This window comes from Leptinotarsa decemlineata, unplaced genomic scaffold (genome assembly GCF_025532065.1).
Source record: "Leptinotarsa decemlineata unplaced genomic scaffold, Ldec_3_MD MMD2_tig00000218_RagTag_RagTag, whole genome shotgun sequence".
Classification (NCBI taxonomy): Eukaryota; Metazoa; Arthropoda; class Insecta; order Coleoptera; family Chrysomelidae; genus Leptinotarsa; species Leptinotarsa decemlineata.
The window spans coordinates 991,810-1,009,649 of NW_027412545.1; the positions used below are offsets into that span (position 1 = coordinate 991,810).

The window sequence follows — 17,840 nt, forward strand, 5'->3', positions numbered from 1 at the left end:
TTGTAGCTTGAATGTTATTTCCTTGTAATTTCAGTTTTTTGTTTTGATAAAATTGTTATTTTCGGTTAATCCTTTTATTTTTTTCAGGGATTTCAAATCAATTTATATTATATTAGACAATGAAAGTCCGAACTGATGAAATACACCTCGAAACATTGTTAACCACCTTCAAACAAACGTTGAGATATTATCTTTATTTATCTTGTATTATGAATCTTGCACAAAACTGAAGATAATCTCAAAATTACACACATATGTGAGAAAGAGAAGAAAATGAATTGGTTGGAAGCCATGGAAATTAATTGACATGAGATAAAAAACGAAACCGACCGTAAAAATGAAATAACTAGTGTAAATTACATAAAAGTGTTTTCATTTATTTTATTAAAGTGAAAATGTAGATTAACAGTGTCACAACTCAAATTATTGAAAACCGTTGAAAATCATCAAATCATTTAAACTTATTAGTGAAACTTATTTTGATTTCCACTATGAAAATCCTGCTTGAGAAAGCCATTGTATAGCATCAAGTATCGGTTGTTCCATTCAAGGGTCTGGACTTTAAAATGATTAGGTACACAATTTTCAGTATTGCTTTTACGTGCCTATTCTTGAAGAGTTCATAAATATGTACGATATGTTAATGGATACTGTTGGAGCTGTGGATATTATTTCGTCAAAAGTTGTTCAAAAGCTCATTGCTCAACAGAAATTGGAACATTTCTATGTATATATATAAAAAAATAAATATAATGATTCTGAATCATAAGCTAGTCGATGGATTCGATTCGAATTATTTTGATTCAAACTATGTTCTGATGAACGTAACAGATCATAGCAGTTACGATTCAGTAAGTACATCTTACCCTACACCTGACTGTTTTGTAATATTGAAAATCTCACATTGAAAGTATTTAGGTACACATTTCGCCACGCATATGTGAAAAGAGATGGTCGCATTTTTTCTGTCTGTGATATTTCTATTTCAAATTATAATTTCTTTAAGACTATTTCTTTATTTTCAGTATTTTAATATTAACATTTGTTTACAAAAAGGATTTGAAGCTTTAATAACTTCTATATATTATATGCTTTCGATAGCAGGCTGTACTTCATGGCTCTACTCAAACTGAACGTTTTATCTTCTTGTTTGTTCATTTATACGGTTAGAACGCCTAAGTTAAGGTATTTGTTCTCTCCTGTTTTTCGGATGTCTCTTTAAATTTGCCTGTATTTGGGTTACATCAGGTAATATCCTTTGTGTTGGAGTTTCTCTAGTTTCATTGTTTTTAGGAATGTGATTTTATTTTTTAATTTATCTATTGTCCTTTGGGTGTATCCATTGTCGTTTGCTATTATTTAGTATAATATTTTCCGTTCCATCTTCTGTGCTTCATTGCTGAGTGGTATTCTTAGCATTCTGTATACGAATGCATTATGGGCAGCCATTTTGTGTGATGGTGGGTGGTTCGAACTTAGGGGTATGGTGGTACTTGTTTGTATAGGTTTCCTGTATATTTCCATTTTAAATTTTGTTTTGTTGTGGTTATAACCGATAGTTATGTCCAGGTAGTTGAGTTTCGAGTCGTTTTTTTCCTCTATGCTGAAAATCAGTTTTTGATTAAATTTTATTGTTTTTAAAACTTTGATTAATTTTTGTTTTGGCTTCGACCGAATCACTACAACTCTGATTTGAAGTTTACTGATTTCCCTTTACTATACTTTTCGTGAAACTGTACACGACACTCTCATTTCGGTAATAATAAAAAATAATGAGTGTTTTTCATTTCTTGAAGTGGATCAGATAATAGTGATAAAATTTATTGACTTTTGAATAACATTCAAACAACATATGATCCACTTCAATATCCAATTAATTGAGACTCGTCTCTAAGCATATAACAGCTATATAAACGAAGTTAATTTCAAATCATTTCGGTGTTCTTTCCAAGGAGAAATTACTACAAGAAGAAAATTGTAGCATTGAAACTTTTCATTTTTATTGCGCTGGTTTATACCGCGAATGGTAAGACTAACTTTCCAATTGAGTATTTGTAAATATACAGGGTGTTCCTTAAACACATGCTAATATTTGAGGAGGTAATTCTTAGACCCATTTTAAGAAAAAAACTTCCTATGGACGTATGTCCTAAACCCCTTAACTTTGAGATACATGGTGGCAAAGTTTTCAAAAATAATCAGTTTTTTAATATTAACTGAGATAATTTTGTAGACATCTTTGGCATATTTGGTACATATGTTCCATGCCTCAAGGCGCATTTTCTGATGTACATAAATTTGTATTTTTTCAAACAGTGGCATCTCTACGGGTTTCGCATTGAATATTTTTGGGGAAAAAGTACTACGCCAATGCTTTCTTTTCAAAATAAAATCATTTTTGAAATCCTCATTAATTTTTGGGAAAATTTGATCTCCTGGTATTTCTTTGTTCGATGCATGATTTTCACTCAAAAAAAAATAAAAATCGACAGAAAGCAAATTAAGAAATTAGATCAATTCTAAAATGAATGAGAATCTGAAAATTGCTTCATAACGCATTACCAATTCCCTAATAATATTTGAAAACATAATCTGCAAAAAAATTAATTTTTCACAAAAACGAGTTTTATTTTATTTTGTGACAGTAAGTCTGAACGAATAGCACAAATTTGTCAATTAGTAATAATACCAAAACTGATTATAAAAATTGTTGGAAGTGGCCACCTGCACTTAGTATGCATGCTTCCGCCTTTCTACGCATGGAATTACGCACCCGTTCAAATATTCTCGGCGTATTTCGTATAGTTTCACACGAGGCAACAATTCGCTCTCTTAAATCTTCTAAAGTATTAACGGGAGTTTTATACACAAGAGTTTTAAGGTGACCCCATAAAAAAAAATTTAAACTGTTGAGATCGGGCGATCTTGCGATTAGGATAAACTGTATTTAAATGGTTTCGGACAATTACACTGAAATGAGCAGGGGCGCCATCGTGCATGTACCATATTCGATTCCTTAACGCAAGTGGCACATCTTCCAATAACCCAGGTAAGTCTTCTTCGAGAAAGTGTAAATAAGAACGACCATTAAGGCGTCCTGGTAGAAAAAATGGGCCTATTAGATGATCACCTATAATTCCTGCCCATACATCAACCGAAAATTGGTCTTGGAAATGGGTTTCGGTTATTGCATGGGGATTGTCTTCAGCCCACACATGATTGTTATGGAAATTTTGAATGACATTCCGAGAAAAAATTGCTTCGTCTGTGAACAAAATTTGTGTCTCAAACTGCGGATTCAGTGCAATACTTTGTAGATACCACTGACTGAAGTTCACACGCTGTGGAAAATCTCTGGGGAGTAATGCCTGCACTCTTGAAATATGGTATGGGTATAACAAAAAATCAACCAAAATACGCCAAACAATTTGATGACAAATATCCAGAGTTCTAATGATCTTCCTCGTACTCGTCTCAGGATGTTCCCCAATTTCTTGCAATTTCTTGCAATTAAAGTTCCTCAATTTCAGAAGTTCTTACTACACGAGGTCTACCTTCCGGAGTCCCTTTCTTGAAACTACCAGTTTTCCCAAGTCGACGATGAATATTTGAAAAGGTTCGGCTATCTGGTAAGGCACGATTAGGATATCTTTCCTGATAAATGCGCCTGGCTTCTGTTGCATTACCATCGGCAAGGCCATATACGTAATGCATTTGCGCCATTTCCGCATTCGTATAATTTACCTTATTTACTGATATTCAGAAAAACAGCGGACTACCAAAATAACTTCAATAACACTTCAAAATCAATCAAAACGCGCTGTGACAGTTTTTAACACCAACACCTTACTTCAAACCAACATCAATATTAGCTACTGACGTTTGTACATACAGAGAATTCGTTTTTTATTGCTATGGTGGGTATGCTGTTTTTTCTGCTTTTAATCTTTCAAAGAAATCACATATCGACAAACTCCATATTTCCAAGAGGTGCAGTAAATAAATTCAGCTCAACGTCATTTATTCCAGGATAACTAAATTTATGTTTTCAAAAATTATTAAGCGGTGCTGCGTTATGACGTAATTTTAATTGAGAACAGTGCATCTGACAACAAACAAATACCTTTTAGATCCTCAATTATTTTGCAACAAATCTGATCTCTTAGTTTGCTTTCAGTCGATGCACGATATCGCATCAGATTTTTAAGGAATTTATCCTTAAGTAAAGCGATTTTTAATTTTTTGAGCGAAAACCATGCGTCGGACAAAGAAAACCCAGCAGATCAAATGTGCTCAAGAATGTATGGAGATTTTAAAAATAATTTTTAATTCAAGATAAAGCAGTGGCGTAGTATTTTTTTCGCCAAAAATATACATTTCAAAACTCGTACGTACGCCACTGGCAGAGAAAATTAGGAAAATTGTACATCAGAAAATGCGCCTTGAGGCATGGAACATATGTACCAAATATGCCAAAGATGTCTACAAAATTATCTCAGTTATTATTAAAAAACTGATTATTTTTGAAAAATTTGCCACCCTGTATCTCAAAAGTTAAGGCGTTTAGGACATACGTCCATAGGACGTTTTTTCCTTAAAATGGGTCTAAGAATTACCTCCTTAAATATTAGCATGTGTTTAAGGAACACCTTGTATATTTGTCGTAAATAAATTCACCACTATCAGTTTTCATGCATACTTTATAGATGCGACTAGCTTACAAGTTCTTGTCATTTTTCTGCATTGAAAAATGAAATTGTTATGACTGACTGAAGAGACATGTATCGCCTCAATCTCTCGTTTCATTTTAATTCTAAAAAACTGATGAATAATAATGCACCTACTGTACGTGATTCAGAAAATGTTTTTTCTAGTTTTCAGTTGAGGCAATCACTGACAGGTATCATTTGAGTTATTGTTATTAGCTTGCTGCAAACAAAGCCAAAAGGAAGAGTTATGATGATATCTGTCTACGAGTATGTTTTTATTCAAGTATATTTCACATACAGTGCCTACCTTATCTCCTGAGTCGATTTTGATGATTGGAGTAACGAACGTTTCTTTATTATGGGCCGAGTAGTAGATATGTACATTTTGTACAAACAAAATCAATATGTACGTGTTGCTTTGTTTCGAGAAAAATGCTTTCTAACTATATGTTTGTTTGAGAAGGCTACTTCAATTTATTCGGTACTGAGTAGCATTCCAAGTTAATCAGAACATTTTTCTACAAATGGAATTTTGTGATATATGTGTTTCACTCCTGTATTTTGGGAAGAGGAACTTCTCTCTTCAACTATTTTTCTAATAAGGCTGTCAATGGAGACATATCCAAAAACACAAAATCATAATAACTGGTCTAGCCATTCTTGAATGATTTTATTTTTTTTTTTTTCACCGTAGTGTGCGCGGGTCAGGCCCTATCCCCCGAAGCCCCGATACATTCGGGAGGGCGCGCCAGCATTATCAATTAATGACCACTCTCCACACCGTGGGGTAAGTGATCATTGGGTCCGACAATCATGTGCCTCAAGTAAGCGCAGTGAGCCAAAAATGACAGCCTTCTGTATCTGTGCGGCTGAGATTTCTGCCTTAGTGCGGCACGCCGGTATGATTTTGAGATTCGAGAGTAGAGATGACACCATTCCACCAAAGAATTCAATAATTAGAATAACCATCTTGACAGAGTAATCTGGATAGAGTCTGCGGAGTTCGAAGAGAAAATCCCGATATTTTCCCCGTTTTTCCTTCTCTTTTCTGACGATATTCGTCTCGCCAGTAGCTGGAAACTATATGACAAATATTGTCTTGATCTGGTGGTCGAGAAGGACTACATCAGGCTTATGAGCTTGTATGATCGTGAAGGTGGGAAAAAAATAGTGTCAATAAATTCAGGACTTCTCGTTCCTTACAACGGATTCAATATTCTCCGGAGCGTGAGGCAACACCGGTATCTCGTCACTACCGTATGAGTGCCGTGTATGGTAATATAGCACTCTTAGGGCCGCGTTTTATCGATGGATATAGGCCGAGACCGCTTATGCTGGATATGCCGATAGCAAGTGCAATAGGGTCTCGGGCGCCTCGCGACAGGCCCTACACCTTGAGTCAGAAACCTCTATACCCATTAGGCGACTGCGGTAGACTAAGGTGTTGAAGACACCATCCTGTCAAGCCATGATGAACCCCTCAGTTTCCGACTTAAGCCCACTTGACCTGAGAAAAGAGAACGTCAGGCGCTTTGATAAGCCAAGGTCTCCAATGTTATTGAAGAAGACCCCATCCTTGTGTTTCCGCAGCAGTGAGGTGATCTCTGTGGCTTTTATATGAGCTTTTCGCTGAACGGGTTCCAACTCGTTGACAGAGTTGTGGTCAGCTCATTCAGTGTCGATCACTAAACCGACTTCATCAGCTGCTCGGGCAGCTGCACTGAAGAGAAATGCTCCAATTACGGACCATGCAGAGAAGGGGATCCGAACTCTTGACGACTTTACAGGCTGTATCCAGCACCATTCTGTCATGTAGACACTCCAAACTCAAAAGTCCACATCCTCCCTGTTGTCGAGGGAAGTACAACCGCGGGACGGACGATTTGGGAGGTGAACTCCTATAGAGATGTATCACTTTTCTGGTCTTTACGTCGAGTTGATACAGCTCCTCCAAAGTCCACTTCACTTCTCCAAACGAGTAGAGTAAGATTGGAACGGTAAGCATATTTATTGCAGCAACTTTGTTCTTCCCCGACAGTTCCGATGACCAGATCTGTCGAAGTTTGTGCCGATACTTGCCGTTATTATTATTATTTTTATTATTAATGATTTATATTTAATACTATTATCCTATACACGAAGAAGACAAATCCATAAACACAAAAATCATAAAAAGTGGTCCAGCTGTTTTCGAGTTCTTTTATTATTACTTTTATTCATAAAATATCAATTTTCAATACTTACTATTCTATTCCCGACGAATACAAATACGAAAAGGCAAAAACATTAAAATTGGTCTAGTCGTTCTTGAGTTTTTTATTATTTTTATTGATGAAATATCAACTTTCAATACTCATTATTCTATTCGAATAAAGACAAAAATTATTTATTTTAAAAATGTATTATCATTATTATTTTTTCTTATTCATTAACCTTTTAAACCTTCGCTGGACTTCCATGTATAACGGTCCAGCCGTTCTCGAGTTTTAGCGACCCCAAAGTACTGTTCTTCATATAATATATCCAGTCATGAATTATCCTGAATATATAAACAGGGTGGTAATTGATCATGAGGCAAAAATTCAAGGGACTGTTCCTTAGACTATTATGAGGATATTTTGTCCTTTGATGATTTTTGATAGAGCGCTTTGTTTTGAAGATACTGAACGAAATAGAATTTCGGCAATAACAATTGCTTTTCAAAATTTACATGTAATGTTTTTTAATCTACAAGAACTGTTGAAAATGACTAACCCCCTCTCGGATGCAAGAATCCAATCTTCTCCTCATCGACTCCCGAACTCTTTCAAAAACACCAGGATCGTTTCTGATTGCGTTACAACCAGCAATTAACCTAATTCTCAAATCACATCTTCCACTGGAGTTGTTGATAGGTACCAACGGAATTGTCAGATTTCGTATTACTTGGTAGGTCCAGTGTAGTACGATATACTTTTATTTCGGCTACATTAATAATTTTAAAATTACCAAAATTGTTAATGTCGAAATTTTTTCGTCCCGTATCTTCCAAATATGGCGCCCTATCAAAATTTATCAAAGTAGAATATATCCTTAGAATGGTCCAAGGAATAGACCTTTGATGTTTTGCTGCATGTTTAATAAGCACCCAGTATATTATATGGAATTATTCATCGAAAGCAATCTCTTCAAAAATAATAAAGACTTTTGATTTACAGCTTCTACAGATAAGGAGCTTGCTATCAAGCTGGCAGCATGTTTGAAGAAAGTAATTTTAAGTGGACTTCCATCCGTTCACATTCCGTCTCATGACCCTCTTGTTTTTAATCACAACCTATCTTGGCATGGAGACATTGGCATTGCCAGGTAATATCTTTATATTATTGTTTATTTCCATGTACGATACAAATGGCTTCATTGAAATTTAAGGAATTTTCCAGAAAAATATTCGATATAGTATTTTGAAATAAATTGGTTTTTCATTGATTGTGCAGTGTAACAGATTCATTATCGAATGATGATATTTCAGTGTGATGAACTGTTTATGTCTTCGGGTAGTACTTTCTTTAGGTTTATTGCGAATATATTAGATATTACAATCATCTCATACACTTTTTCATTATTTCTACCAATACACTATGAAAAAAAAGTTTTTTTTAGTCAAATTTGGGAAAATTTTTCGGGAACATTTGATCAAAATATTGTATTATACAACTTTTTGTAACGAGTTACGATTTCCACTTCCTTCTCATATTCCCGATTTTAAGCAGAAATAACTTTTTTCCTGAGGTTAGAAGCGAAGAAGTAAGATCTAGAAATGAAATGTGTTTTCAATATCGTGAATATCTCTGACACATACTGTATATCAACTTTGTTGATATACAATCTTTAAAGAGATGGGAAGATATCAAAGGATGTAATCTTGCCAGGATCACCTTGGGCGACCCTGGGAAGCTGGCGCCGAAGAAATATCTGGCGATGACCAGGAAAAATCTACGCCTTACAGTAGGATTTCTGACTAGCCACTGTCAGCTAAGGAAACACCTACATAATATGGGGCTAGTGGACACACCTCTATGCAGGATGTGTGAACAGGAAGATGAGACTGTTAGGCATGTCCTGTACGAGTGCCCGGAGTTATCGTTAATAAGAGAGTGTGTGTTCGGCGAGTCTTGGCCTACACCTGCCGATATAAAGGAGATGTCTCCCAGCGACCTGTCCACCTTCCTGGAAAGGACAGGATGGACGACGACCTAGGAGGACAACTCCTCGGGAGGATGTACAATGGGTCACATGTGGCCTAAGTGCGTGGGCTTACACTCAACCTCCCTACTCTACAGATACAGATACAGATATATACAACTAACTCAGAAGAAATGAAAAATTTGACTCAACCTTTTTTGAATTATTTGCTTGTTCTGCACTTGACCAACTTATCTACAACTGACACAATAATAGGCAACAAGAATTAATTTAATTGCCCGAATCATCAAAGCAAAAGAACGTCCAGATGAATATGAAAATATGTCATTGGATTATCAGTAATCAATTCAATGCATCTCCTGACGAATTATTCGGTTTTGCTCCGCATAAACCTGTTTCGTGCAATTGGCAACTTGCAGAGTTGTGTTGTTGTTTATCTAGACATTCTCCAGGAATATGTGGAGAGGAGGAAAGTCTAGAAAAATTTTCTTAGCTGATGACGATGTGGTGCATGTGTCGCCGGAGGTAGCCTAGCAAACCTGTCTCTGCAGACCTGAGAACGTCGTCTTACCCATTTGCTGTTGAGTTTTTTGGCCACCAGGCATTGGTTTGTAACTGATCATGAATTTGATAATTTCCACTTATATCCAATCAATCGTACCTTTTTTGAGACCTTTCAAAATAGAAACAAAAATGATTTCACACCACAAAGTCAGCGGTATAACCAATAATGATGATTTTTTTTGCAGTGGTACTTTAAACGTCACCAGCCTGGTATGGTACGGAATTCCCAACTGGAGTCTGGAAATTGAACAATTCAGTGAAGACAGTGACTCGAATGCAATTTTCAATTACACACTCGTGGTGGCCAAAATTCACTTTTATTTCAGAGTATATATATATATATATATATATATATATATATATATATATATATATATATATATATATATATATATATATATATGGCAATGCCAATGTCTCCATGCCAAGATAGGTTGTGATCAAAAACAAGAGGGTCATGAGACGGAATGTGAACGGATGGAAGTACACTTAAAATTACTTTCTTCAAAAATGCTGCCAGCTTGATAGCAAGCTCCTTATCTGTAGAAGCTGTAAATCATTTATGTAAATATAAATGTACATTCATTTAAAAAGATTCTCTCCACCGGAAAGATTTGGAGGCAAATTGAATGATGTCATCGAATTTCCCATAGAAGGAATGGATATGGACAATTTTGCAGCAGAAAATGTGGCTACTTGTTATAATCTATACGCAATATGCACTTTTGAATCACAGTGGGAGTAGTTACAGAGAGCATTATACAGCATACTGCAGACACCCGTATACTGGCGCGTGGCACAAATACAACGATTCACACGTGTCACCAATTTCACCAAAATCGCTTGTGAGTGGAGAAGCATACGTCCTCTTTTATGAAAAGGATGGAATAAAATCGCACCTTTGAGATAACTGAGGGAAAGTTTCTTTGTGCAATTATTATTTATTTTTTGTTAAGTTCAAACAAAAACCCTTGAATCAATTTTGATTATAGTTTATTCCATACCAAATCATGGCAAATAGTCACGACTACCAAAACGCATTTGTTAGCAAAAAAATAATGGGTATATCAGTTAGACCAGTGGTCGCCAACCTGTCGATCGCGAGCTACCGGTAGCTCGCGGAGGCAATTCTGGTAGCTCTCACAACGATTTTAATTTAAAAAATACAAACTGCAAAAATCAGAGAAGCTTCCGAAAATTCCACAAATAAATATAATTGTCATAATATTAAACATAAACAGCGGCAACGTTGCGGTGAGCGATCTGCCGCTGACGCCATCAAGCTAGAATCGGCTAGAACCGACCAGCCGGACCAGCGCGTTAGTGTTCGAGAACGATCTGGATTGCTTTGAACGGGATAAATACGCACGGCGCGGCGAAATTGCGCTTAGTTCAAAACTGAACGCGTAACCAACGTTCAGCGGTTGGGTTAGTAGAGAGAGAGGGGAGAGAGGAGAGGAGAGGGGAAAAAATGAAAATAGTTTACGAGCTTAAATCAGAATTCAACTTCATCAAAATAATTTTTAATTTCAAGATTTTTGTTATATGTAATATATGGCATTGATCAAACAAAACTTTTCTGAATTGGTAATAACTAGAAAAGAAAAAACATTCTCTTCTAGTAGAAGATGTATTTTATCAATACAGGGAGATTTTTATCTTCTTAGAAGAAAGTATGATTCTAGCGAAAATAATTTTTCCGCACTAGAACTAATGTACTATCTCTCGACGTGCGTTTCGATAACCATGATAGTATCATCATCTGAAACTCAATTTCAGTCATATTTCGCGTCGAAACACAAGTGTGGTAAAAGTGTTCTTCCAACGCTACTAATTCCAATTCTAACTGTCAAGTAAGCTATGGCAATGAGCCTAAGTATGGGGACTTCAAAAATATTCAATTGGGCCATAATGTTGGCGGTAATGTGTCGTCAGAATAACCATTAGCAAACCAAGAAGTTCATGTTGTAATGGCACCGTACCAGTTAGGCTAGAATTATATTGAGCATTCATCCAAATCCCATAAGAATTATTGTAAACTTCAGTGAAAATGAATACATTATTGAAATATTTCCAAACATGTCAAACAAAATGTAGAGGGAAGATCATGAGGGCAATAAAACTTTCTGATACCAATATCGATATAATCTGAAATACAAGGTGTTCACTAAACAAAGCGCCCTATCAAAAATTATCAAAGAACAAAATATCCTTAGAATAGTCCAACGAATAGTCCCTTATTTTTTTGCCGCATGTTTAATAAACACCTTGTATAACAGTTTACATGACTGAGTCATCGAATGTTAAATTTTGTGAAATATTCAACGTATTTTGATTTTCTATAGAGCTTTGAATTGTACCGCTCTGAAGATATTTTGAAAACAATAAAACAGGACTGTAGTCATTTTTACCGCATTCGATAAAATAACTTTTAATCGAGTTTCAGCTCAATACTAGCAACGGGTCGTTTTGGAAGGTCCATTTATAAGTTGATTTTTGTTATTTCAGGTCCAACTGTTTTCCCATGATTTTAACAAAATATTATTTATGTCGAATTGTTTGGAAAATATGTTCTTTTTGCAATTTTTTAGGCATAACAGACATTTACTAAATAGATTCGTATAGATAGAAAGAAACTTATTTATAAACGCTCACATTATAGATTTCTTCATATCATAGTAAAACTTGTGAACTCTCCAACACATAACTTCAAAAATTTTATATGGTATGAGACATGAAATTGTGTCGATTTCAACAGTTAGTTCTATTAAAACAATGAATCGAATTCAAAATTTTCAGAGACAATATTATCGAACTATAAATACTACTTCACAGTGGTAAGTCATTACACCGAGCAGAAAGGTCGACTAGATTTACAAAGATTCCAAACTTGTTCATATTCACTGACTTTCGATTCCATTTTGCTGAACCCATTTTCTATAGGTACATGATTCTCGATCGATTTGAGTCTTGTTTACTTTTGGGGTTTATAGCAAGTCCTCCAGAGAATTTGTTTATGTTAATTCAATCATTTGAAAAATAATGACGATAAGAGTAGACAGGAAACAACTTCAACTCGAAATTGGATATATTTTGTACTTGTAGATTTTAATAGATTTTTCCACAAGCATTTTTGTCTTGAGAGAAGGGTTCCAATTTCATTGAACTTATTCGATACTTCACGAAAGAACTTCATAAAAACTTTCCATCGGGTGAATAATACACTACTGTATGTAGTTCATATAGTAAAAAATATTTCACAACTTCCTAACAATGCAAAAAAAATTGTGAAAACTAGACGATAAAGTACCAGGATATTCCTTCAAGAATATTCATATTGTTCATTAAATCTTTGTGTCAAGACTAGATACAAGAGAATTGGGACATAGCGTCCCCTGCCACCCTTTTAAACTACCCCTGATTTCATATATCACCCAATAAAGCATATAGTTGAAACAAGACATCGACTCCATTTCAATTGTATAAGCTAAGTTTTAATGTTCACCCGTACAAATTGGCACGAGACTTCTGTTGTGAAACAGTTAATATTTCACAAGAAGTCATCAAAAAACCAGATTCTTTTTTCATTATTGATGATTTCATTGTTGTTCTATCAGTTCCATCATGAAAGCTAATCCGAAAAAAAATTAATTACAGATTGTATCTGAATTAACATAGTTGGAGAATGTTAAACAGCTGAGAAATTGTCCTTTCACAATACAACTTTTTGTATTCAAGTTCTTCGGCGTTCTGAAGTCAATAGAGGTGAACGACCTGCACCAAAAAATTGCGGTGGGACTAAAAGACTCGATTTGTTGTCAGTAGGTCAGTGGACCAACGTTTACATATATTCACTATCAATTTTCTCTTAATTTTTTCCTTCAGTGTTGTTCTTATTGATAACACTTTGATATATATTAATTACTTGTCGTTGTCATGAAATATGGGAGAAAACAACTAGAAAATGAGCATGTGTTCATTCAACTCGTCTGGATGAGAGAAGTATTAACTAATAGTAAAAGCCAGCGGCGGCAGCGCTTAATCACTCTAATGCATTTAAAGACTCACATGTGCTTTAATCATATATTATTGGCGATAATCTATTAATAAAGACTGAATGAAACATCTAGCAAAATTCATTTGGTCCTGACAAATCTGTTAATCCAAAAAAAATGATGCTCTTCAAATCTGTCTACCTTCAATAAAAAAATGAGACACAGAATGTACAGAGTCTCAGTTGATATGTCAAGAGGAGTACTTCAACCACGCCACTGAAGATGGATGCCGCAGTTACAGTTGAAATGTTTGAAGATTTCAACTAAAAAAAACCACGGCAAAACCCGGAAACCAACTAAAATTTGTCGCCAACCGTGAAAGCATACATTCCTATTCAGAATGTACAATACTATAGTAGCGGTAATAAGTTATTTGAAGCAGTTGTCTATGATAGACTGACTTTGAGGATTCTTGATGAACAATAATAGATTATTTTGATTCCATTAGGATGCTGCCGAATAAAAGCACCAAACTAATAACATTACTAGAGCAATAAACATGAAACTCACATTTCTATTACGACACGACACCCAATCCAACAATCTACTTGTTGTTGTTCCATGTACTGGTATTTACAGATCCTTTGGTGGATTTAATATGCTTTCTAAAACAGTTCTTAAGTTCTCTCGTTGGCCGGTTCCCAATACTCTTTATCCCTCTTATGGACCCACTTTCCAATCTGGTTTCGTTCCAAATATTCTGGTCCCTCCACAGCTGGTTCAAGTCCTATTCAGGGTATATACCGATTTGAGGTCGCGCCTATCTGCTGGTTACTCCCGATATCAATGGGGGTTTTGGTGGTTCAAATGGTGTCACAAATTGGATCGATTAGATCAAATGTTAGCTTTTCAGTTTTTTTTTTTTCCAAATAGAACACCTGATACATTCATGAATTTTTTTGATTCAGCAGTTCATTTCACATACAAACAACACATACAAAGCAATGATCACTGTGAAATATTTCATTTGCTTCCATGATCCATGTAGGAATCAAATAATTACTTTCAATGAATTTGAACCACCTAAATTCCACATTATTACCATAATAAAAAAAAGTTGTGGAGACGAGACTGATATCGTTTACACATGGTACCTATATGGAGTTGATAATTCCTGTCTGACTAACTCATCAGCCTTTTTCGCATATGTATCCTGGTATAACTTCGAGTAGTTGGTTTTTGGTATTAATCTTCGAAATACAAATTGTTATCCATTAAAAAACTTTGTATTTCATCTTTCCTCGAATTTTTATTCGGTACTTTGATAAGCTGTCGCGAATGATAGGAAGCGTTGTCAAGAACTATTACACTATTCGCATCCAAATTTGGGATCGATGTGTTTTCAAAGCATTCCTTGAAAATATTAGCTTCCATATTCTTAGGATAGTCACCATTGAAGTCCTCAAGTTTTTTTTCACATAATTTCAGAGAATTCGGAACCCATCATTTACTTCCTCCGCAATGCACAATGATCAGTCGCGATCCTTTGTTTGCAGGCGTGTTAGGCGTACACAATCTTGAACCATCAGTCCACCCTTTCATAACTGTATCGTGAGTGTCATACCACGTTTCGTTCAAATAGAAAATTTGCCGTTGCTCTTGTCTATATTTAGTTATTTGTTCTAAGTACTTGTTACGCAATTCCACTATTCTTCTGCTTTTCATAACTGCTTGACGTTTGTTTATAATTTTAAATCTAAATCCTAGTTTCTTTATCCAATTCTGAAGAGTTTTAACACAACAGCTCACGTTATGACCGGAAGTATTGAATTAATTTCCTTATGATTTCAGTTGTAGCAATCTCATTGCTTCTGTAACAGTCGTATATTGTGTTCTTCAATGATTTCATCACATGAATATCTAGCGTTCATAAGGTTTGTTTTTGACTATTTTACTTACAGTTGAGAAAGGAATTTCGGTCAAATCTGATGTTGCTTGTAATAGTTTGTTTCCCTCGAAACCAAATTCGAGATGTAGATTCTTATATACATTGAAACATACTCTCTGTGTTTCAAATGCATCCGAATCGTATTCACTGGTATATCTTTTTCGCATTGTTCATCATCGTTATTGGAATCAGTACACTGGAAAAAGTATGCGTTTTTATCACACTCGTTATTACTATCAGTACTTGTCCAAGAACTCCACATTTTAAACGGATAACAAAAATGTTAAGTAATTATAACTGCACCAATATCGAATTTCAACAATCATATCGCGATTATTTACTGATCTGAACATGACGGCGATAATCATCACCGCATTCCCAATTTCTATTCGTCACCGTAACATGACACACAAATTTAATTTTATGACTCTTCAGCCAATCATAAAACTCGGTTAGTAAAAACTATCCTTTGAGAATGCCGACAACTTTAAGTGTGCACAATAACGTTTACTTTGACTATACCCAGAAGAGAGCGTATCTATTCCTGTCCCCCAGTTCCTCAGTTCATCTCCATGTTACTTTTAGATTATTCAGTGCCCCAAGTATAGCATGGCTGTCTCAATCATTGTTCCTTATGCAGTGCAAGATTGCATACCCTGGAAGTCTGATGTGTACCTACTGACCGTGTAGGTGACTGAAATGAATATTTCTCCCTGCACTGGTTTTCGAGCAGTCGTTATACCAGGTATTTCTGGGTGGCATATTCTTGAATGGCAGTTCATTTTTTGCGGTTCAAGACATCATACTGCAAACTTTGTGTTGAGCATCTGTCGTGTAAAGGAGAAAGATTCAAGAGTGTTCTCAATGCAGTTGTTGGAGTCGTTTCCATTGGTCTCGTTATTCCCAAGTATATATTTGTACCCTGTTGTTTGATAAAATATGTTGAAAATATGTTTTCACCGTTAACCAGCCATCGCACCCCTACGAACGATAACCCTCAGAAGTCGAGACTTGTGAAAATCGAGCGTTCAGCCTGGGGCTTCAACCATCGACTCACACATTGGCCGATTGACTGAGTGAACAAAGCACCCACCTGGAACCGTTAGGTGGTACGATATGCCAAGTCTCCTTGATCACTAAGTCGAGGTCTATTTATTTTTCCTGCAACTTTGGACATATTTCTCGATTCTATATTCTTGATGGAAATCTCTTGCTATGATTTTTTCGTCCAACAGATTCTTTAGAGATAGATATAATCTTTTATTGATACTTTTTGATGATGCACATGGCATAGGATAGGTCAACTTATGAAAATTCTGGTTTGTTTTCATTTCGTTTGTTGATCACGGATCTACTCAATAGGGTGCTGTATGTATTTTTATCGAATTTTCGCATTTCAGTGTCTGGAGCAGTATTTTCTTTCCAGAATCATTTACACTTATCAATCTGAGAAAGCATGCTATGTGTCGTAAGCGAGATCTCCTTTATATGTAAGTGCTTCGTCCACCAATCTCCATTCCAAATCGTTTGTTCCGCTTAATTTTGATCCAAGAGTATACCACTGGTAGGGACATCCCAAATTGTATCCACAGGAATATGACACAATACCAGTAAGAGACCTATTCTGTCTATTCTGTTTAAAATCTCTTTTTCTGTTAATCAGCTGTCGCCCCCATACGAACGACAACTCTCAGAAGTTGTGCGAGCTAAGGACTAACGAGGTCTTTCCTTTTAACGTCTGATTCCTAAAACGATTGCGAAATCATTCCAGCTCCAACCAGATGAATACTCTCGAGAAAAATATCTGGTCGAGGCGGGAATCGAACCCACGGTCCTCCGATCGTGAGTCAGGCGCACTACCACTGCGGCCAATTCCACTAATACATGAAACAAAATTGTACACAAGGAAGCTGCACCTGAATCGTTTGCATTGTACGTGATCATAGGTTTGAACATCATCATATATTTTTCTGATTGATTGGGCCGTTACTTGATGAAGATCCATAGTAATTTCAAAAACTACACCTCATGATTTGACCTCATAGCAAGAGATTTCCAACAGGAATATAGAATCGGAAAGTTTATGGGGATCAAATCGTGAGGTGTAGTTTTTGAAAATCATCATATATACTCAATGGAGCTCAGAGCTTTCAACATGTGCATCGGGATATTCTGGAGGTTATTATAGGTTCCCCTTTTCCATGTGGTCCTTGCCAAAATGACAATGTCGTCTGCAAGAGCTTGCAAATCTACCTCTCTTATACCAATAACGTAAAGCAAACTGTCCATCAGAAATGAACACAGAAAATGGGATAGTACCTACTCCAATACAACACAATATGAAACTCATCCAATCATGCTAGAATGAGTATATTTCGTACGTTCAACTATGGTGTTGTACCTGAATAAACTGATTGAGAATTGTCTTCAACATAATCTATA

At 35.7% G+C, this 17,840-nt stretch overlaps 1 long non-coding RNA gene across 1 annotated transcript; it reads left to right on the forward strand.

Moving 5' to 3' along the window:
• The first annotated feature begins 1,956 nt into the window (after window positions 1-1,956).
• Window positions 1,957-9,773, forward strand: LOC141481595 (uncharacterized). The gene is made up of 3 exons (XR_012465050.1): window positions 1,957-2,026; window positions 7,907-8,054; window positions 9,641-9,773. It is a non-coding gene; the product is annotated as an uncharacterized lncRNA (long non-coding RNA).
• Window positions 9,774-17,840: the final 8,067 nt, after the last annotated feature.